Source organism: Lissotriton vulgaris, chromosome 4_1 (genome assembly GCF_964263255.1).
Source record: "Lissotriton vulgaris chromosome 4_1, aLisVul1.2, whole genome shotgun sequence".
NCBI classification, from domain to species: domain Eukaryota; kingdom Metazoa; phylum Chordata; class Amphibia; order Caudata; family Salamandridae; genus Lissotriton; species Lissotriton vulgaris.
Window position 1 is genome coordinate 1736657706 of NC_141691.1, and position 22103 is coordinate 1736679808.

General features: G+C 45.0%; 1 protein-coding gene across 1 annotated transcript in view; it reads right to left on the reverse strand.

Annotated features, from left to right (window-relative positions):
• The window catches only part of CPQ (carboxypeptidase Q), a 2019872-nt gene that overhangs the window by 627033 nt on the left and 1370736 nt on the right, over positions 1 to 22103 (reverse strand). The gene's annotated exons all lie outside the window — the stretch shown is intronic.

Here is a 22103-nt window from a genome sequence, read left to right on the forward strand (position 1 = left end):
AAGGAGCAGACTATACAATCCTGAGCATCGAAAAACTTGAGAGATTACCATTGACAATGTCAGAGAGTCCTGTCATTGAATGGATAACACACGGAATTATCACCATTCCGATAACAACTTTCCGATTTAAAAAGTGCCTTGAATACATACCTACTGGCCAGTATGAACAATTGGGTAAAGGATATGTAAAATCTGAAAGGAAATTACCATACACACATTCTTGCTATAGTGACAGCGACAAAAATGTATTTCTTAGTGGTGACAACTGTAAACATTCACTAAGCGGTATACTTTTGTGTCAGGGTATTAATTTACACGGAGCATGTGATGGAAATTCTAACAACCTTTCATGCCACCAGCTAGTCACACCTGCAACTCAGATAGAGCCCTTCTTTATGCAACTTGCAAACGGGAGTTACATTCTTAGAACGGATCACAGATGTTGTGGCCTTGTGCCAGGGAAAAGTTATCTAGTAAGCGTAACATCCATGGTCAAATGCTGTATGCAAGCATTGTTCCCGAGTGGGCCTGCAGACACAGTGACTCCCATCTGGCCTCGTCTGAATCTCTATTCTATACGAATTGATACTTTAAGCAAAATGAAGTCTGTGCTTTTACAGACAACAGTGCCTATAACGTCATCCAGGCAATTTTGGGAATCGTTCCTACTTTTGTACACTCTGTTTTTGGCGGCATACCATTATTTTTGGGGCTCGTTGCAGGGATTTTATTTTTGACCCTCCTGCTTCGTTATGGCAAGCCGAAACTCAGACATAGCTCCCATGGGAATGGAAGAGACAATCCTAGCAATGCGCTACCGGGACAGGATAACTAACGTCCTCGGATTGGCCAGGCTGAGAGATCTAAACATGACCTGGTTCCTTTCATTCAGACCTATATGGCAGAACTGTATCTTACCGGTACTTCGATGTATGCTATGCGGAGATGAGTGCGTGTTGGACATCTGTCTTTCACTTCCATCAGCAGTATCAATGGACGTCGATACTTTGCTCAGTCCAATAACGGCTCACGCATTGTGTTGTCCCCAGCGGCTACCAATCCTGATGACGGCATTCGTTGAGACTCCTGTGCTACGACTAGGTGGTAACAGTGGAGTGAGTGACAAAAGCAACATCACCCAGGTACGACCATCTGTGAGCATTGCTGCTCCTGACTATGATGACAGCAGTCATTCTCACACCTGCCAAGTTACAGCACTATCGAATTTGGTTGAACTGTCACCTGATTTTGTAGACCAATTCTTTGAGAGCCTGTCTGATACGATGTTCTCACCCATACAAAAATAATAACTTTTGAGAAGCTTTCCGACACACAGCGTTCCCATGAACTCTGAATTCGGCCTTCAGTTTTGATCAACAAAAACTGCTAAAAGCGTTGGAACTCTATTTCCCCGTTCAAGCAATAATTCTTTTGAATTGGACATTTTTTTAATATTGACCTTTTTTTGGCACGAACAATTCTTTGCTTAACGTAAAAACTATTCTTAGAGGACAGAAGCTTCAAACTTCTATATGCAATAATTTTTGAATGATTTCTATGCTTCAAAAACGTACAGTACCTAAATTTCACGTATTACAATATACGCCTATTTCGAATGCATTCATGTATTTTGGGGTGGGCAATGTTACACATGCATCTAATTGCTCTAGTTTTAGTAATTTGATGGACATGAAAACGTGGAGTGGGTTTGCGTGTTTATCTAGGTTCCTGATCGATACTGTGACCTTATGCCCCTATTCGGCTATAAATCCATTTATTTCCTATATTGGCATAACCGTTCAAGTGCGATATTCAGAAAGACATCTCTGGCCTCACACGAACAGAGCCACATTCCAGCATAGTTCTCTGCCACTTCCTTTGCAACCAATTAGTGCAATGACAGAGCAGAAGTCACTATCTGATATTCCTAGATTAACACTCCGAGTTCTTCAACAAGATAAAAACTCAGCAAACCTGGAAATCCCCGCTTGCTGTGTTTTGATTAGTAATGGAACTCTAATGAGCAACTGATAGCTATCACTTCCTAGTGACATCTTTAATTGACGTCTTATGTCCAGCAAACTTGCGTCAAACCAGGCACCTGTCAGGTATAAATACTACCAACGTTGCCTTAAGCAATTGCTGTTGTGCACCCTGTTGTGCATCCCATTGCTGTTGTATGCTGTATGCAGTACGCTGATGCTGCTGCTGTCCCTTGGTGGTGAAGCTACTGATACCATTATCGCTGCTAAAGCGCGAACGATGGTGTGGTGAGCTTAGGAGCTGAACAGCCGTCCCTCTGCGAAGAGCCCAGCAGATTCCAAGCTGCCCGCGGACGCTGTCCCCCTCCTCCTCCCGACGCGCTGAAGAGAGTCGCTGCCTTTCTTCTGCTGAGAAATCCAGCTCCAGCGTTTCCGGTGTACCCTCGCGGGTGACTGGGATATTGAGTGCCCCCTGAAGGAAATACCAGACTTCCATCATTCTATTCAGAGGTATGGTGTTGACTAAACCCTTAGATGAGAATTCTTGAAGCAAACCTTGGCAAAACCAACTTAACTTAAAGCTACTTACTTACTCCCCTTCCACGTGTTAGGCTTAGGTCAGGCACACTGGGGTAGGCTTAGTTAGAAGCACCAGTTGAGTATTTTAGCCTAACGTATATATGAATGTATATATGTTTTATTACTTTTAAACCGTTGTATGGCTAAGAAACCATATCAATGCTTTTACAGTTCTATTTCGCAATTCTTATCTTACTGTACGTACTTTTTATAATAACAAGTCTTGCAATTGTGGCAATACATTTCTCTTGTACGAGAAGAAAGACTGTTCAATAAATGTTAACCCTTTATTTATTGACAAACGCCCGTCTCTCTATTCTCTACATATCGTGAAAGTAAACTGCACTAATCTGACTGAGTGAAATACATGTCTATTGTTTCACACGACCCTAGAGATTGACTCTTGATCTGAGGAGCAAAGTTGTCATGTTGCACGGTTGTTGGAAAGCTGAATCCCTTCTTGTCTGTGCCAGGGAAGCTGATCACTTCCCATGCAGAGAAGAAAGTTTCCAGTGACCTCTGAGCTAGTTGGTAACACACCCAATTAAGTTTAGCATAGTCAGTGGAGGCCTGGAATATCCGCAGTTCCACGTCGATACTACTGTTTATGTTATTCCAATGCGCAGGGCCTAGTGGGAAACTAGGAACTACACTACAGTGGGGTTTCCTTTCTTTTTACTTTTCCCTGTTTCTTCTATATTTCGGGTTTGGTTCTCGGGCGACAGGCACACTGCCGGGGAGGGGGGGGCCGTAGTCATCTGCAGGGGTGCAGGGTGGGGGGTTGGTGGAGGGGACTTTTTGCTTTTCATTTGTTTCTATGGCCTTTTTTCACTTCTCTTCTCTTTCTTTGTCTTTTTCTTTTTCTGGGTCAGTGCAGTGGGTTTCCTTTGGTATCAAACACTGTTTTTTCATCTGTGCCTCAATTTTCGTGGTGTTCTCTGGGTCTTAGGGCAGGTGACTGCAGGCGCGAATTGACCGCAATATTCCTTCATATCCTGTACCTCCTGTTTCTGCGCCATTGATTTGATCGATTACTGTTTACTGTGGACATGCTTACTATTCTGCCTGCCATTTTTCGCTGCTAGGAAATTGTTCGGCACCTGATCCTTCCATCCTATACTATAAAATGAAAACCTTTTATATCCTGGTTTCCTAATTGTGCTGCTTAGTGACCAAGAGTACTAGCATAGAGATTCTGCTCCCCGAGGTGCTGCATGTGATTGCAAATTGCTCTCTGCTACTCTAACTGCTTAGCGGCCGGCCCGGGGGTTGCAGGCCCATACTTGTATTTGGTTGAAATGTCAATACAGGTTTTCAAAAAAAAAAAAAAAAAAAAGCAAGGTTCAGAGGGCTTTGCCAGAAAACCACTGTATGCCTAGCTAAGGGTGCAGTTGTGAGTCTGATCTACCGAATCCTGGAATATTGGGGTCCTAACTAGACTGTCTCATACACAGGGGCTGATAGGCTCATCAGTGGTGACATTGAATACATCACATGCATACTGCCTAGCCAGGGGCCATCGGGTCCAGATAGCTCGGACATCTATGCATCTTCAGCCTCTTGTGCCTCATGAAGATGCAAGGGATTAGAAAGTGATATGTAGGAGTGGGTACCGAATTTCACTCTGCTGGCAGAGTTTACAGAGTTTTGAAAAACTGGAGTATTGCCTCTTACGTGGCTCACCAACGTGATGTTGGTGAGTGCGAGCAAGGAAAATCATACGCTAGACCACCTCCCAGCGAGATATCTCAATGCAGGCAGTCGCAGCTGGTCGCTACCACTCACATTGAGAAACTTGCCGCTCGCTTTGAGTAAGCTGCTACGCGTATAAAACATGTACTTGAGCGGCTGAGAGAAGCAGCACCCTCATGTGGGCGCATGTTGCCATTCACCCTGATTTTACAATGCGGGACGAACTCCCAGCGCAACAAATCAGAGAGAGCAGTGCAATTTACCAAACTCTTTCGCTTGCGTAACTCCGAGGATCATGAAGGAGTTTTTTCGGCACTACGCAGAGTTCTGTGTAGCAGAACTCTGTAAACTCAGCCCAGGCCTAGCGATAAGAAATATGCTCACAGGTGGTTGATATCTAGCTTCATACCAGAAAATCTGGCTATTGGTTTTCAGATAATCTGGTCTTCCCACCAGTATAGGTGCCACTCAAATTAAGTTTCCTTATATCGTCTAAATCTTCTTGTTCCTACCTCCTGTGCCAAGTTGGCATGGTTGTGGCCCTGCAAATCTAAAAATAATTGTAGCTTGCCTGGGAACTCCTCAGCTTGTTTCTGGCTTAGATCCCCTCTGGAAACTTCCAGAAACTTCATCCTCGCTTTGCAATCTCTCTGATTTAGGAACACAGAAATGCTGTTTAATTTTAACAAACACGAATACAAGATAAATCTCAATGCTACAAAAAATGTGTAGGTTTCTTAAGAAAAAAAACTGTACCCACTGAGCATACCCCTTTAAAATGATACTTCCAACAATTAATAATTTTCTTCTTGGATGGAAGCAGAAGCACTCTATTTCATTGGCACTGACATTTATAAGTCCCACAGTAAAATTGCAAAACATGCATAAGCTCCACTACTTATTATGAAAACAGAAAAATCATGCAAACAATGTTTGCCCTAGTGTTTGTTGTGGTGCAAAACAATATTGAGTGAGGCTAAGTTTAGACTAAAGCATGTTTTGCCATATGTAGATTGCAATAACTGCGTAAAATAGATTTGCTCCATTTTACTCACCAGGTGTTGAGCCAACTAATGAACTTTCAGCTATTGCTTTCCTTCAATACTAAAACTCCGTACCCAATAGGTAAGATTCTGCAGCCTACAAGCCTGTGCAGAATTAGTTTCCGGAGAATTTCTTGCTAAGTGGGTAACAGAAATGTTATATTTCCCCAAAGACTGTGATTGTGACATTTTGTTGAGATCAAGTAGTATTCTATGTTTATGGGGAACATGGAGGATTGAGAACAGTGATTGTGTAAAAGGGTGGCAAGAATGATTTTAATGATCAGCGGAAGGAGGCGGGTGTCAGGGGGTCAGGGACAGAGTGTATAGGCATTTATATAGCGCACTACTTACCCGGAGGGTCCCAAGGCGCTTCGACCGCTGCGAAACCCTTCCTGGCTTCCCTGAGAGATGGTCCCTTAATGGGTATCTCCAGGGTGAGACCAGGCATCCCCGGCGGTCTGGTGGGGCCGTTAGTGAAGATGAGGCAAGCTAATGCCCAGAGTTGCCGAGTGTGAACGCTGATCAGAGTGGGCACCGAGGCGAGAGAATTATCGAGTCCGCTGACCCTGGTCCAGAAACCTGCCGCGCCGGGAATCGAACCCTGGTCCCGGGCCGTCCTCTGCTCTCGGGTCTGCCGCCTCTAACCAGTGAGCCACACTACTTCAGTGAGTGATGCAAGGGTAGTGTGGTGAGCCTTGATTTAGCGGACAAGCACATGCATGAAAGAATGGGGACAACAGAGGGAGATGAACCAAGAATGCATTATATCATGGGAGAAGGAGTGGTATTTCTGACAGTGTGGTACCTTTAGAAGCTTAAATGGGCTAAGGCCTATCATGGACTGTTTGACCTTTAACTGATTCTACATAACTCTAATACACTTAATATGACTCATTGCTTACGCCATTTCAGATGTATTTGCATCTTTGCCTTTTCAATCCATAGTTCTGGAGATTAAAGACATAGCTCAGTCGACCACAAGAAACATTGCATGCTCCACAATCCTGGAGACAATCTCCCTTTTGTTGAACAGCTCATGGATAATATCATGAAACAGTCATAACATTCCTCAAACAACATGTTTATGGGTAATCTTAATTCATACTAGGGCACAACTAATGTATCTACAGTTTCACAGCTCTCCCGATTCCTGCAAAATTATGGTCTATCCATGACTGATCGAAATGAATACATATGAAAGGTTCTACCTTTGATTTATTCTACAAGAGGTACCTCTTTGAAGGGATTAGCTGATCCAAGTTGGCCTGTCACACAACATTTACATACTCTTCGCATTCACACGATAATCATAACAACTGGACAACCTAAAAGAATACTTACCTTGATAAGAGACACTAACATAACAACTTAGTTAAGTAAGCCATGAAAGTACCCTGGGATCTTTCTAACTCTTTCACCCATTCAGCCATTAATTCCTGCTCAATGGATTACCATAAAGCCATGTCAGATACATTTAATCAAGCTTCTCCGTGGAAGAAGGCAAGAATGAAAAAAGGTATCTGATCCAAAGTTGAACAAACAAAGGAAATCGCTTTCGGCTTTCGTTGAAAATTATGCTTGCATCCATCTACTTCTGATCAAGAAAACTGATGCTCCAAAATAATAATTTATAGGAAACTGTCCTCTTGCATTAGAACACACATTAATGCAACAAAAAGATGCCCTAAAAACTCTGACTTTGTCAAATAAAAGATATAGGCTTCTCCTTCAGTGACAGTAACATAATTACATGAGGAATGCAAGAATTTGGATTTAAAAAAAAATATTTAGTAGAAGCTACCGAACTTAACCTAAATATGCCTTATAACCTCCTAGAAAGTCACCACCCACCTCACCATTCTCTGACAATCGGCTGACATTTAAGGAGATCTCTCAGTGTGAAATGGAGAACTGCCAAACTGAAACCTTTCAATCACTTTTTCAACCCTTTTACGGCAGCCTTACCTAAGAATGTTCTACATCTCACCCCCATTGGATGAACCTGAACCAGAACCAGATCCCAACTCTACTGATAAACATAACCAGATCCTGGACAACTCAACAAGTTCCATCCTGTTACACCTCTTCTGTTTCTAGGCAAAGTACCAGAGAGTTGGATGAATAAAGGACAAATCAGTAAAATATACTTCTTGCTGTTTAAAGCTCACAAAATTCATCAACCTCCTGTATAAAAAAGAACCATCAACGAGTTCACTCAACTCAAGCAGTAAAAGAAAGTTAGCTTGATTTGTGCCCAGCGAAATGATAATCCACTATCTGTGAGTACAAAGACAAGAATAAACTTCGTTAAACAAATTTTACCAGCTTGATTACAGGTCTAAATATGTTTGTACATCAAGGGAACATGTCAAGTCATTTCAAAACAGACTTATAATCGTCCTGTATTTTCCTGCTCCATCCAGAGCCGGACTGGGAACGCAAACCGGCCCTGGCAATTGAGTCATGGTGTGCCATTGGAAAACACTGCAGCTGCTCTTGTTACAAGGGGCCGATATTGCAGCTATGCTACAAAACTGGCCCGGGTAACAAAATCAGCCCCTCAATCAATCAATCATATCACTTGTATAGCGCGCTACTCACCCGGAAGGGTCTCAAGGGGCTTGGGGGAGGGGGGCCGCTACTGCTCGAACAGCCACGTCTTGAGTTGTCTCCTGAAGGCGAGGTGGTCCTGGGTCAGCCAAAGGTGGATGGGGAGGGAGTTCCATGTCTTGGCCGCCAGGTAGGAGAAGGATCTGCCTCCGGCGGTGGGTCTTCGGATGTGTGGTACGGCGGCGAGGGCGAGGCTAGCGGATCGTAGCTGGCGGGTGGGTGTGTGGAAGGTCAGGCGGTCGTTGAGGTACTTGGGGCCCAGGTTGTGGAGAGACTTGTGTGCGTGGGTGAGGAGCCTGAACCTGATCCTCTTGTTGACGGGGAGCCAGTGCAGGTACCTTAGGTGTCCGGAGATGTGGCTGCGTCGAGGGATGTCCAGGATGAGTCGGGCGGAGGCGTTCTGGATTCGTTGTAGTCTTTTCTGTAGCTTGGCTGTGGTTCTGGCGTAGAGGGTGTATCCGTAGTCCAGCCGGCTGGTGATGAGGGCCTGGGTGACCGTCTTCCTGGTTTCGATCGGGATCCATCGGAAGATCTTGCGGAGCATGCGGAGGGTGTGAAAGCATGAAGAGGAGACGGCGTTGACTTGTCTGGTCATCGAGAGGGAGGAGTCCAGGATGAAGCCCAGGTTGCGTGCGGGGGTCTGCCGGCTTGGGGCGGTGCCCAGGGCTGGGGGCCACCAGGAGTCGTCCCAGGCGGAGGGTGATGGTCCTAGGATGAGGTCTTGTCTGAGTTCAGTTTCAAGCGGCTGTTCTTCATCCACTCGGCGACGTCTTTCATCCCTTCGTGGAGGCTGGTTCTGGCGGTGTCGGGGGTCTCTGGTGAGGGAGAGGATCAGCTTGGTGTCGTCGGCGTAGGAGATGATGTTGAGGTTGTGTGGGCGTGCGATGGCTGCGAGAGGTCTCATGTAGACGTTGAAGAGGGTGGGGCTGAGTGATGATCCTTGCGGGACGCCGCAGATGACTTCAGTGGCCTCGGAACGAAACGGGGGGAGGCGGACTCTCTGTGTTCTTCCAGCGAGGAACGAGATGATCCACTTCAATGCCTTCTCTTGGATGCCGGTGTTGCTGAGGCGTTGGACTAGGGTGCGGTGGCAGACAGTGTCGAACGCGGCGGAGAGGTCCAGGAGGATGAGTGCTCTTGTTTCCCCATTGTCGAGAAGGGCTCGGATGTCGTCGGTGGCTGCGATGAGGGCGGTCTCGGTGCTGTGGTTGGCTCTGAAACCGGACTGCGAGGGGTCGAGGGATCCATTCGTCTCGAGGAAGGCGGCAAGCTGTCTGTTGGTGATCTTCTCGATGACTTTGGCCGGAAAAGGGAGGAGCGAGATGGGGCGGAAGTTTTTGAGGTCGGTGGGGTCCGCTGTTGGTTTCTTCAGGAGGGCGCGGAGCTCGGCATGCTTCCAGCTCTCCGGGAAGGTGGCGGTGTCGAAGGAGGTGTTGATGACATCTCGGAGTTGGGGTGCGATGGTGGAGTCGGCCTTGTTGAAGACGTGGTGGTGATGGAGCTGGGATTCGCGTGCAAGCGCCCTGCTCTCGTACAAAACCCTTGCCTAAATCGTATAATCAGATTAACACTATTGTTCGTCATTTATTAAGTGTTCTCCCAAACACGCGGGTGTCCCCAGGATGCTTGCTTGTATGTCTTTTCTCATACTAACGAAGCTTGCACTAAAAACAGCTGCTTCGCTGAAATTCAGTCTGCGCATGCGTCGGTCATACCCATGTGATGTGACGCACTCGCATTCTGGAGGGAGTTTGTGCTCATGCGCACTGTTGCAAACATGGCCGCTTGTCTCTCACCACGCTCTCCGCTTGCCACCGCTGCTTTAGCCTATCTGTCTTTTCGCATTAAACCAATAATGCTATAGTCATTATAAAATAAGGGTTGGTTAGTATTTTATCATGGTATACAGTGTAATCGTTTTATATGTGTTTTTAATTCGTTCTCGCTTACTTTTCATGTACCGCGTCTCTGGGGCTGGGAAATCGGGAGCGGAGCCATACTTGAGGCTCTGCTGGGCACCGTCACATGACCGGAGAAAAAAACTCCATTGCGCAGAAGCTGAAACAAGCCAGCTGGCTCCTGAAGCACAATGCGCCTGGGAACATCTCTGGGAAGACGAAATCTTACCTTGGAAGAAGCAATACTGTTGCTACCTATTGTGAACTTTTTCTATATTGCTGTATTCTATGCATGGGAACGTGAACCCAAGGGGCGGGTAGGAAAATTTTAATATTTGGGATGAGAAAATTGAATTCTAGGAGGTGGTAATGACCGCACCACCTCTCCTGACCAATCATAATGTGGGAAACTGTCACTTGCAACATTAGTGGGTGGTCTAAGGGCCCCCAAAACAGTATAATTGCCCTAGTTTAGCTTAGGAAAATTGTCCGACTTGTCCGAGTAGCAGACCTGTCACTGACCCTACGAACTCTATAGGTGCTCAATCTGAAGTGCTGCGGAGCACTCTGTCCATACTTTCCACAAACTCCTAAGGGGTGGAAATAATAGTAAGTGCTGGCGAAGCACTTTGCTGGGGAATTCGAAAACCCAAATCGGGGTTACTGGCGGATTACTTGCAGAGAGGGGTAACGCTGGCGTTGCTTCTGAAGCTGTGGGTGTTAGTCGTACCTTGGTGAGCCCAGTCCTGATCCCAAATCCTGAGGGGTATCCTGTCCTTACTGTCCGTGAGCTGTACCTGCTCGCATTCTGGCATTCCTTCCTGAGGGTCCTTGTCCCCGTCCTTCCAACTGACCCGTGGCCAGGGTTAGTCTTCTCTCAGACCTAGGTAAATATTAACCTGTGGGTTTGCGTCTCTCTCTCTCTCTCTCCCCTCTCTCTATTTTCTTAATAAAGCACTCTTGCCTGTGATATTGCTCTATCACCTTAAGAACGAGTTATATGCAATTGTTTTAGAATTGTTCCACTTCTCTCCCCTCCCTTAGAAAATTACTAACTGTTATATTGTATTAGTATGTTCCAATTTTTCCCTTACCTTTAGCCTGATTGCGGTGAACTTAGTAAGAATAGTTTAAACACTTAGGTTAAGTACATGTTCTAGGTCCCATCCACATCCTATATTCTAGTATAAAGTTGCAGTGACTAGTTTTGTTCTAAAATTCCTACCTTCTAGTCTTCCCATATACCCAAATGGTCTTAGCATTAATCTATAGCTATTTTATGGTGTTGATTTTGATGTTAGACGCATTATTCTGCCTATCACTTATTACCTTGTCATATTCTCTCTGAACTTTACATAATGTTTTAAACATCCTCAGGTGTCTGTGGTCATTTTACAGAAATTGTGGATAAGTATTGTACTGATTATAAAGAGTATCTGATTTTAGGCCTGTCTGCTATTTCCCTTATAGCTCCAGATCCGTCATAAGAATTGTGCCTGTGGTAAGTCGGGTACATGGTATGCAGAGGTGAAACCAAACCTTAATTACTCATAGCAGCGTGCAGGAGGAGAAATCAAGTAGTCCTCTCCCGGCTCACCCAAATTATTAGTGTGGTATTTGGAAAATTCGCACGCCAGGGCCCAGTGCGTGTAAAGAATTGGTAACCTAGGTGGCCCGGGAGAATTGCGCGCTCTATCAGTAATTTTCTGGTAACCAGAGGATGGTTTGGACTAGTTAGATTAGGTAGACAGGATAGGTCATAAACAAACCGTGAAAATAAAATGTGCTGCTGATTTTCTACTGTATTGGTTCAAATATTTTGAAATGTTTTAAGGATTTATATATAAATGTATATGATTTTTGCATTGCTGCTATAAATGTTATATTAACCATTGTTTGTGAATGTTCAGTGTAGTCCGAATCCCCGGGGAAGTATTTGGCTAACGGTGAGCAGAATCCGGTTAGCTGTTGAAGTCACTAGGTTTGAGGTATTAGTGCAGGGTTAAGGATAACTGGAAGCACTAATTAGGACCTTTGTTTTCTGGAGTGAATGATAGCTACGAGTCCTTTATAAAACTTTCATTGCGATATCACCTAGTAAGGGTCGCATACGGAAGGAGTAGTAGGGTCTCCGAGGCTTGTCTGGTAAGTAAGATAGTTCGCTGGTGAAATCCTGGCTCAGTACATATCCCCGACTAAGGTGGATGAGTCAGAAGAATAACGGGTTCTATGTTACTAGTGTGAAGGGACAGGCAAAGAAGTCTATCCAGAGTGAATGAAAAGTAGACAGAAGTGGTTTACTAGTAGTGAAAGAAAAGTCTTTTCTCTCTTTAGAACACTCAGACATAGTGGCAAACGTTGTGTGTTGTTGACTAAAACGTGCACTTGCACTTTAGAGAGAGTAAAAAGTTTCCGTTACCTTGTGAAGGAGGGAGTCAGTCGGAGAGCTGCTCTGACGTCACTCCGTGCCGTGCTGGCATTGGTCAAGACAGCGGGTGTGTAGTGGAGCTGAATTTGTAAAGGAGGGGTGAGTGCCGAAGCGTGAGACATTGTCTTGCGAAAAGGCCGCGCACCCATTGGTTAAGGGCGTTTGTATTCTCTGACCTGATTGGGTAGTGCGAAATAAAAGTCGTGCTAGCATTGGAAGCACAAAGGTAAAACAAAATTAATCAAGCCGAGTTAGAAGCGAGTCTGGAGAGTTGTATGTGGTATCCAGATTTCATACCGAATCCAAAGTACGTAGGATTTCATACGGATCAGCTTAGACGAGGTAGACCGCACATGATGTATGGAGTAAAGAGGAAACTGTCATTTTCTGATAAAATAAAGAATTTTTTCAAAACTGACAAGCCCATTAGAACAAGGGAAGGCATGCTCATTCCCCCGCCAAATACCCCTGCTTCTTTCATGCTGTTTGATAAAGGGTACCACACTTGTGTCTGGTTAGAAAATTGGGCAAAGTATACTGTAGATGACGGAGTCCTAGCATTTCCCATTGAAGGCACATTTAATGGTCGGATTCTGTTTAACCTAAGGACCCGCATGAATGAATTACACCCTAGACCTAGGTTGACACAGTACGAAGCCCTGGAGGAATGGGAGATTGAGGCTGCAGAGCGAGATAAACCCCGAATGGATAAGGGAGTGAGCAAATGGTATCCGAGGGTTCAAGCGTAGACCAAAGAGCAGAAAATGAAACAGTGGAGGCAATCTATGTTGACTGAAGGATTATTTCCTATGATGGGGGTATTGGAAGAGAGAAAAGGAAAATGTAAAGAAAAGACCCATCACTTAATGCCCGTAGGGGACTCAGAAGATGAGCACCTGGAAGATTTGTTAATGAAAAATCCACCTCCCTATGTTGCAGAGTCAGAGCCTGTGCATTCTCCAAATCCCTTTGCAAAATATCCCCGATGTGGGAGGGATAGTGATACAGATGGAACGGGTACAGACAGTAAAACCAGTGAGGGGGATGGGTTTTGCAGACCTAGATCCACGGTTCCCAATTATCAGCCGTTTGGAGAAGGTCCACCCCGATTGGTCACTCCAACTGCCCCAAGTATATATCCTCCCTTGGTACCTCAGGTATTGCATGACAATTCTGCAGAAAAGGTGTTGCGGGAAAAAGAGAAAGAAGCCCTGGCTAGACAGCGAGAGGATTTAGTTCGAACCATTGCCCAGATACATCCCCATCCTGATTCTCTGACTATTCCGGTAACTATTGGTCCAGCTATTCCACTGTATAGAAACGACCTGGCTAGTCCCCATCCTCCTGTTATCACCCCAATACTGCCTACTCCTAGCGTCCCGTCCCCGAGGAAGGAAGTATTCATAGATGAGGATCAGGAAAGTGAGTGTGAATCTGTGGTTCTGATGGATTTGCCCATAAGAGAGCCTAGAACTAGTACATCGGGGGCAAGAAGCCAGACAAGACCAAAGGAGGTGTTGATTGAAGGTGCATCTGGGGTTAGGAGTGCCACCGTAGTTTCCCCAGAAGAATTGGACAGATGGACAAAGGAGCTAGAGAAGGAGACCACTCCCCAACCTAAAGCATTAGAAATATATAAATTAAGGATAGAAATAGAAGAAATGATGGCTGGGAATGTAGGAGTTGAGCGCCTAAGCTCGTACAGTGAAGAAGAGTTACTGTTTATCAGCAAAAACCTTACCCGGAGTGCTAGGTTGCTCCATGAAAGGATAATGGATACAGCCACAGAAATGGGAATTGATGTTAGTCGCTCCAAAATTCTTCAGAAACCCTACAGAGTAGATTTTTCAGATAAGGATTTAGAAAGCCTGAATGTGATGGGAAAACAGATCCAGATAAAGGAATTGTTGAAGCTCTTGCAGAATTGGGGCGAGGTGGGAAAATGGAGAACCCGGTGGGCAAAGAAAAAGGAAGACAGCAGGGCTAAGTCTCAGGCGTCAGAATTCGTGCTAAAAGAAGTAACACCAACAGAAAAATTGTGCCCCATGAGAGAGGTCCCGGGAGGAAAATATGTCCATGTCCCTTGGTCCAGACAGGATATTGTGTCATTTACTAACGACTTCCCGAAATTACGTGAGAAGCCAGTTGACTGGTACAGGCAGGTAGAACGCTTCATAAAAGTTCAGAAATGCCTCTTGAAAGACCTGGATGGGTTTTTCGACATTGTGGTCCCTGTAGATTTGTGGACCGACTGTAAAATTGAAATTGATTGGCCCAGTGAGGAGTTCCCCAGAGATGAGAAAACAGGAGCTCCCGCACCTGAAGTAATGAGGAAGTATGAGCAAGTCATACAATACCTCAAGAAAAAGGTGCCAGCAAAGGAGACGGATTGGACTCGAATAGATAGAACCACCCAAGAACGTGATGAAACTGCGCATTCATTTTATGAAAGGTTACTGCAGGTATTCAAAACTTACAGTGGTATCGATAATGTAGACATGAAAGACATGACCCATTTCAGTTATAGATTTGTGCTAGGATTAAGGCCTGAAATATCCCAATGGATACGAGATAATAAAATCAGTTGGCAGGGAAAGCCCATAGATGATGTCCTGAAATATGCAAAATACTGCGAAGATGAAATAGAAAATAAAAAGAAAGCCCTCAAGGAAAAAGTAATGTGGGCACAGGTGAAATTAGCTGAACAGCAAGAAAAACAGTTAAGTAAATTGACTTCTATTAATAATGCTCAGAATGCCACTGCTGGGGGGGGAGGCAAGCCCCGAGCTAAAATGAGTCGGGAAGAAGCCATGAAAAAGTTTCCGTGCCATGGGTGCGGCCAGATAGGGCATTGGTGAGACGAGTGTCCACACCTGCAGGCCGGTAATGCCCCTGTAAATGGTTTAAATCCACAGGTGCCGAAAGAGGGGACAAGAAAGAACCAGCAACAGGTAAAATTACCACCCGTACCTCGCGCTCCTAGACAGAATTTTAAGAGTCAGGGTCAGCAGAATGAGAGGGCGGAAGTATGGGAAGTTGAGAGTGAAAGAAACGCAATCATTCCACAGTACTTGCTAAATGATACCTTCCTCTGTGAAGATCAAGATTGACGGGGCCTGAGAGGGGAGGATGAGGAGTGCGTGCTTGGCGCCTCCTTACCGGTAGACCAGACTGGACCATACATTGAAGGAAAGGTTGAGGGAAAAGACGTCACCTTTCTGTTGGACACTGGTGCTACCAGATCTACTGTAAGAACAGTGGATGTTCCTAACCTACCCCTCTCGGGAGAAGCGATCCAAGTAGTGGGCGTCTCAAATCAAATAATAAGTACTCCAGTAACTGAACCAATGGAAGTTTCTATAGGAAATTTCAAAGAAATGCACAGATTTGTAGTCTGTGATTCCAGTCCTGTGAACCTGCTAGGACGTGATTTGTTGTGCAAGATGAATTGTACCATCTATTGCACACCAAAGGGCGTCGAAATTCAGACACCCGATGAAGATGGTTTGTACAAGCTAATGTTAGTCAGACAAGATTCTGATATCAAGCCTTTAACAGTTGACGATTTACCTGAAGAGCTCCAGTTAAGAGTAGTTCCAGAAGTGTGGGATTTCACAGGAAAGGATGTAGGTCTAATGGCAAATGTGGACCCAGTTAAGATAGCAATAAAAACAAATGCTGTATACCCCAAAACCAGACAGTACAAGATGAGTGCAGAAGTAAAAGCTGGAGTAGCGACTGAAATTACCCGGCTACTCGAAGCAGAGATAATAGAGGAAGTAATGAGCAGTCCCTGTAATTCACCAATCATTGGGATCAAAAAGCCTAGTGGAAAGTACCGGGTGGTGCAAGATTTACGCAAGGTAAACCAAATTGTTGTGCCTTGCTGCCCTGTTGTGCCCAACCCTGCCGTGATACTATATCAGATTCCCTGGAATGCAGAATGGTTCACTGTCATCGACCTGTGCCATGCATTCTTCTCCATCCCATTGCATCCAGAAAGCAAGTTCCTTTTCAGTTTTGAATTTGACAGCCATATCTATGTCTGGAATCGTGTCCCCCAGGGGTACACCGAAAGTCCATCGATTTTCAACCAGATATTAAAAAAGTGCCTTGAATCCCTAGTGCTGCCAAGAGAGTCTGTTTTGGTACAGTACATAGATGACCTGTTAGTGGCATCTAAAACCCAAAATGACTGCGTCACTGACACCATTGCCTTGTTGAATCACCTAGGAAAGGGAGGACATAAAGTGTCACCTGACAAGTTACAATTTTGTAAAAGCTCAGTGAAGTATCTGGGGCCCCAGATCGAAAAAGGAATCAGGAAAGTTACTACCGAAAGAATCAAAATAATTAAAGCAATGGAACTGCCCAGAACTCAGAAGGAGGTGAGAATGTTCTTGGGAGTTGTGGGTTACTGCAGACAATGGATTGTAGGATTCGCAGCTCTAGCCAGACCCCTGATCAAAATGACAAAGAAAGGCGTAGAAGGCCCCGTCAGTTGGGACAGTGAGAGCATGAACGCTTGGGTGACTTTGAGAAACTGTCTATGTTCTGCTCCTGCATTGGGTATGCCTGACTACACCAAGCCCTTTGAGCTATTCTGTGACACAAGAGAGAATTGTGCTCTTTCAGTCCTGACCCAGGAGCACAGACTAATTAGAAGACCAGTGGCCTATTTTTCGGCCACCCTAGATCCGGTGGCTGCTGGATTACCTGGATGCTTGAAAGCAGTTGCTGCTACTTGCGTCAGTCTGGAACAGAGTGAGAACATTGTCATGGGACATCACGTCACTGTATATGTTCCTCATTCTGTTGTCATCCTACTGACTAGAACTAAGACCCAGTACCTCACACCTAGTCGGCTGACTAAGTATGAGAGAATTTTGATTGGTGCCGAAAATGTCACTATTTCCCGGTGCAATGTCCTAAACCCTGCGACATTGTTACCTATCCCTCTGGATGTAGAAAATGAAGAGGAAGGGGAACATAATTGCATCGATCTAACTGAGTTCAGTACCAAGCCCCGTCCTGACATCCGTGAAATAGCGTTACTTGATGGGGATAAAACAATGTTCGTGGATGGCTCGTGTTTAAGACATGAAAGTGGGAGCCTGAGTGCTGCCTATGCTGTGGTTACATTGACAGAAACCATAGAAGCATCTTACCTGAGCGAAGTGAAATCTGCACAAGTGGCAGAGCTCATCGCGTTAACCAGAGCATGTAAGAGGGGTAAGAACAAGAGAATAACTGTTTACACAGACAGCCAGTATTGTTTTGGGGTTGTTCATGACTTCGGCCAGTTGTGGCTGCAAAGAGAATTCATGACGTCCTCAGGCACCCCTATCAGAAATGGAAAGGTGGTGCATAACTTACTGGAAGCTATCCAATTGCCCAAAGAATTGGCTGTGGTCAAGTGTGCGGCTCACAAATCTGGAAATGATGATGTGACTGCCGGTAATAGGTACGCTGACCAAATTGCACAGTTTTGTGCCCGATACCATATGTCACTCCAAATTGCGTTGTGGGATGGAACCAGCTGCCAACTTATGTTGTTTGAGAATGTGTCGACGTGGGAGGAATTAAAGGATTTGCAACAGGCAGTAGACAGACAAGAGAAAGGAAGGTGGGCAGAAGAGGGATGCAAGCTGAGAGATGATGGTGTGGTGGTAAACTCGACTGAGGTGCCTGTATTGCCTGACAGCCTGATAGACCCCATGGTCAGAATGATACATGAGCCAACACATATGGGAAGGGACGCAATGTGTCGGGTGTTTGACAAGGTGTTCTGTAATTCAAAGTTCAGGAACCAGGCGGAAAAGCTTTGCCAGAGGTGCCTAGTGTGTCAGCAGTTCAATGCAGGAAAGAGGACTGTGGTAGAACAGAGTAATATTGGGAAGGCAATAGGTCCCTTTGTCAGAATGCAAGCAGACTTCATAACAATGCCTAAATGTAAAGGGTATAGATATATCCTAGTCATAGTTTGCCTATTCTCCAGGTGGGTGGAAGCATATCCAGCGAAGAAAAATGATGCTCTCACCACAGCCAAATTATTGCTTAGGGAGTTGATACCTAGGTACGGAATTCCAGAGACAATCGAAACGGACCAAGGTGGGCATTTTGCCAACGATGTCCTAGAAGAACTCTGTAAAGCATTCAAAATGAAGCAAAGACTGCACTGTGCCTACCATCCAGAGGCTTCTGGGGTAGTAGAGCAAATAAATGGCACCCTGAAATCCAGACTGGCCAAAATGTGTGATTCCACAAAAATGAACTGGATAGAGGCTTTACCCCTTGTGCTGATGAGTTTGAGAAGTATCCCGAACTGAAAAACTGGCCTAAGTCCCCATGAAGTGTTGATGGGAAGAGTGATGCGACAGGCTTGGGTACCCGGACACAAACTGCTAAGCATTTCTGATGATATGGTATTAGAATACTGCAAGCAGCTGGGTGACCAAGTGCGTTCTCTCTCTCAGCAGATTGGAGAGACTGAAGACGAGTGGCCAAAGACTCCGGCACATAAACTGCAACCAGGAGATTGGGTGGCGTTAAAGAAACACACCCGGAGCAGTTGCCTGAAACCAAGGTGGGGAAAGCCACGACAAGTGATCCTCGTCACTACAACTGCTGTAAAGTGTGCTGGTGTACCGAAGTGGATCCACGCCAGCCACACAAAGCGGGTATCTGGAGAAAACGCGACTGGAGCTGAAGGCAGCACAGCTGAAGAAGCTTCCGAGGAGGAAAGTCCGGAGCTAGCTGACATTGAACTGCCGAGCACAAGTCGAGACGTTGAATGGTACCCCGCCGACGACCCGGTTCATGACCCAATACGAACCAGGAAATATTCCTATTTAGACAGTGAGTGGGATAGTCCAGGTGAGTTAGAAATAGAAGAAGAAGGTCAGGTCAACGAGAATCACAACACACCTGATCAGGACGTAGGCCAAGTAGGGTCAGATCAAGGCATCGAAACTCCTTCTGATACTCCAGAAATTGGAGAGGGACAGTTAGAAATTAGAGCTGACGTTCATGCAGAAGAAAACGAAGAGATCGAAGAGCATGAACAGGAACAGATAGAATTAGATCAAAGTGCTCAGACAACGGAAACAACAATAAACAGAAATAAAAAGCGAGTACGATTTGAATCTGAGCAGGGACAGACTAGGGACCAGGCAGAAGAAATAGACGAAAGACCTGGAACAAGTCAGACAGGCAGGAAAACAGAGGTGCCACATCAAAAAGTAAAAAGAGTGCACGAGGAAGGCCAAGTTTCCTCAACAACTGGGAGGCACGGAGGCAGAAGTGCACCCCGATACGTCAAGAGACTGAGGCTCTGACTAAAGACAGTCGAAGAAAAACTGAAAGACAGAAAAAGGGCTGAAAGTGAAAGAAAGGCAGCCCAAGGCAAATCGCTAAGAAAGAGCGACAGACTAAAGAAACAGAACCGACTGTATCGGAGCCCTGAGTGGACTTACTTTGTGTTGGAGGAAATAGACGAACCACACCACAGTGGCAACAGTGACGAAGAGTCCATCGCTGATCGGAGTTCTGACGAAGACCCTCCTTGAGAGAGCCCCGGAGTGAGCCTTTTGTGCAAAGAAACAAAGAGGGGTAGCAAAAGCCACCTGTAAGCTAAAAATGTCTGATCCGAATGTCTCTGGGAGATCCCGGTGTGGGTGTCTTAAAACCTGTTGTAAAATATGCGTGTGTAGTGTAGCAATGTTAATAGTAATGTGGATAGGACTAACAATTTTTCTACCTTTTATGATAAGCAAAAATCCCAACTTATCCCCTACTGAACCCGAAGCAGTAGACGTAGGGGTTGTACAGACTGCAGAAACACCACGAAGCCTAGAAAGACGCGACAAACGAGTAGGACTGACACACACACGACCTAATTTAGAAGCATCAGATGAGGATGGACTACACTTTCACAAAATGAGAAACAAGACGCATTTAAATGTTTTTGCTAACTTGTTAGTGCATTATGTAGAAGCTATGGAAATAGAGGACTGTTATGTCTGCATGAAGCTACCAACTTCAGTGGCTGAAGGTGTGACATATCACCATCTACCTTTAACCTATGGAATTTCCTGTAGCATATTAGCTAGCTTGTTTTATAGGAGCACTTTGCAGTACTATTATTCAAATGCTGACGTAGTATTTTCTGAACTTCCTATTAGAGGACACTTGAACCGTGTACATATTAAAAGTGACGTGACCCGTTATATGGGAGAATATTTTCTGACTATAGGTAACATAGATTTAGATGAAGCAAGACAAGCTAATCTGACCTGTTCTCTGCAAGAGCAGGAAAAGATGTTCATAAAGATGGCAGACAGAAGGAGAGAAAAGTTTCAGAAGAAGGCAAATGACGAAAAGGATAGAGTCCCTAGGTGGGCTGAGCACTTGGATAACACCTCGCAAGGCGAAGCTAGTCCTGCCTTGTTGCTGGATTTTGAACGAAAGGGGAAACTTTGTATCCATAGGGAAAAGACAGAGTACTATAACAATGTATTCATCGGTTCCAGCGAGTGTGAACATAATTACAAGGTAATTGGAGGTTGGGGTTTCAAAAATGGGTCAGAACCTGTGTTCCCCGGAATATATTATATATGTGGGAACAAGGCTTATTTCAAATTGCCGGATCACTGGTATGGAAGCTGCTACTTTGGCATTGTTTTCCCGAAAATATACCATGTGAATAATGCAGCTGGAAGCGATGAAGAGACTAATGGCTTAGTGCGTAGTAAACGTGAAAGTGTAGGTGAAATTATAGGTGATATTTTTAGTGCACTGATACCTGGAATGGGGGTAGTTCTGAACACCCATAGAATCTGCAAATTGTCTACAGTAGTGGACCGGTTATCAACGGACACTGCTGCTGGATTCCTGATGGTCAATACTGAAATGGTTGCGATCAGATCAATGGTTTTGCAAAACCGTCTTGCCCTTGACACCCTATTAGCAAAAGAGGGCGGAGTCTGTAGAATGCTGAAAGCGCAACATTGTTGCACCTACATTCCTGATAAAAGTATCGAACTAAAACAATATGTGAAAAACATAACTAATTTGGAAAAAGAACTCAAACCATTGGAGGTTGACAGTGCCTGGACGAGACTGACTGGAGGTCTCTCCTCTATAGGTAGTTGGTTTACTAACCTAGGTAGAAGTCTTTTGTGGAAAATACTGATGCCAATAGTTATAATAGGTGTAGTTGTATTGATCATTTTTATCTGCTGCAAATGCCAGAAGTGCAAAAAGAAATATACTGTAAATAAGAGGGGGGTGAAAAGAAATATTGATGATTTAGAATTAGAGGAGTTAAAGAGTGAAATTTACAAAAAGGTGAAAAATCACCACTCTCATAGAGAAGCTGCAAGAAAACTCAACGATAAATTTGTTGAAATTCAGATGAGTGATATGGATGAATGAGAAAAGTTGGCATCTGTTTCCTTCTATGTGGTGATGATAGTAAATATCATCAAAGAGGGGATTGATGGAGCTGGGATTCGCGTGCAAGCGCCCTGCTCTCGTACAAAACCCTTGCCTAAATCGTATAATCAGATTAACACTATTGTTCGTCATTTATTAAGTGTTCTCCCAAACACGCGGGTGTCCCCAGGATGCTTGCTTGTATGTCTTTTCTCATACTAACGAAGCTTGCACTAAAAACGGCTGCTTCGCTGAAATTCAGTCTGCGCATGCGTCGGTCATACCCATGTGATGTGACGCACTCGCATTCTGGAGGGAGTTTGTGCTCATGCGCACTGTTGCAAACATGGCCGCTTGTCTCTCACCACGCTCTCCGCTTGCCACCGCTGCTTCAGCCTATCTGTCTTTTCGCATTAAACCAATAATGCTATAG